Here is a 1,716-nt window from a genome sequence, read left to right as displayed (position 1 = left end):
CCCTCAGACCAGGAGTCCTGACCCCCAGTCCTCCTCATCCCTCAGACCAGGAGTCCTGACCCTCCACCCAGGATGCCCGAGGGCAGGCTGCAGTCCCTCAAAGACCCCTATTTGGGAAAGGGGGCTTGTCCCAAGGTAAAGCAGAACAGTTGCACGAACTACAATTTCCGTCAGCCCTTTAGCTAAAACCAGAAGGGGCTGCCCATTTGCAATCGCAAGGATTCGTAGTTTTCTGAAAGGCTTAGTCACTTACCCTTCCCTCTGTTCCAGCTCCATCTCGCTCCCCGCTCCACACGCCTCAAGCTTGGAGACTTGCAACCCTTACAGGGGTCTATGAAGGCGTTCAGAAAACTACCTGTCCCATCAGGCGCCGCGGGTACGGAAGCGCCCGACAGCCAATGCCTCCTGGGAGTTGTAGTTTCCTGTGTCTGGTGTCACCTCGCCACCTCCTCCACCCCCGAGTCCTGGCTCAGAAGCCTCCCTCTCCCGCCTAGCGCCAGCACCAGTCCTCTGCGTTGCCGCTGTCTTTCATTCTCGCCTCCACACTGTCGTCCAGCGACGGCGATCCTCCGTGTACCACACTCGGTCGACGGCGGACCGTGAGCCCGCTAAGCCCCTTTCCGCTTTCCTGCTCTCCCCGTTCTGAGCCGAGCAACGCCTCCCAATAAAGTTGTTGTTTCAAACGCGGCCGAGCACGTCGCGGGGAGGTGACCAATCAGAGCGCGGCTTGCTGGCTAGTCCCTAACGGCGCGGTTGTGAGACGTCATCAGTAAGCGCCAGCCGCTCCTGGGACGCTGCTCTCCTAGAAACCGGCCTGCGAGACGGGAAAACGGTAGGGGTGATGAAGAAGGGGAGCGTGAGGCCAGGCGCCCGAGTCTTGGGAGCAAGGGTGCGTGGGGACGGGCGCGTCTTTGTAAACGGGGTCGTTTTCTTGTGCAAAGTCAAGGGCTCCTACGGCGTTGCGGCTCTGGGAATGAGGCTGGAGCAAGCGTTGTTCCCTGAACCGCTGACCTTTCCGACGTCGGCTCATAGCTTAAGCCATTGCGTATCACCGCTATCGAGTCGATTCTGCTCATGGTGACCGTCCAGGCCGGAATAGAGCCGCCCCATAGGGCTTCCGAAACCGAACTTCTGTGGGAGAAGACTATCGCATCTTTCTCCCAGGGAGCAGCTGGTGGGTTTGAACCACAACCCCTGAAGTTAGCAGCCCAATGCCGAACGCCCTGCGCCACGAGAACTCAAGGACCCTAGGGTAGCCACGGAGGCCGCGTGGTACGTGGATCACAAGTGACTTCACGTTCACAAAAGCACCCCTGACCTCTGAGGAGGTGTTGAACCAAGAAAGAGGGGGTGTGGCGAGGCTTTTGTGCTGGCTCCCCCTGGAACTGGTTCGGACTCAGAGCGACCCCGTGTGGGACAGAGTAGAACTGCCCCCATGGTGTTGCTGATGCTGGAAATCTGTGGGAGCAGATGGTGTGGTGTGCCGCGGACTGGCTGGGTAGGCTCGCACGGCCAGGCTTTAGGTTGATCGCCAGTCCATAAGCTCATTTCCGGTGCAGGGCCCATTCCTGTAGGCTAGGTTGGGCTACATACCGGCTCACTCTAGTTGGACCCTCTGCTGTGCATTTGCCGTCCACTCTGACTCCCAGGGACCTTAGGCCAGAGGAGAGCGACTCCATTGGTTTCCTGGAGTGTGAATCTTGGCAGAAGCAGACT

General features: G+C 59.1%; 1 protein-coding gene across 1 annotated transcript in view; it reads right to left on the bottom strand.

Annotated features, from left to right (window-relative positions):
• Positions 1-1,716, bottom strand: part of TFPT (TCF3 fusion partner) — a gene marked incomplete at its 3' end in the record, with an annotated part of 5,761 nt that overhangs the window by 3,843 nt on the left and 202 nt on the right. The gene's annotated exons all lie outside the window — the stretch shown is intronic.

Source organism: Echinops telfairi, unplaced genomic scaffold (assembly GCF_000313985.2).
Source record: "Echinops telfairi isolate 266 unplaced genomic scaffold, ASM31398v2 ScPeMD7_655;HRSCAF=1070, whole genome shotgun sequence".
Classification (NCBI taxonomy): Eukaryota; Metazoa; Chordata; class Mammalia; order Afrosoricida; family Tenrecidae; genus Echinops; species Echinops telfairi.
The sequence above is the reverse complement of the archived record's forward strand: the minus strand, read 5'-3'. Positions and strand labels throughout refer to the sequence as shown.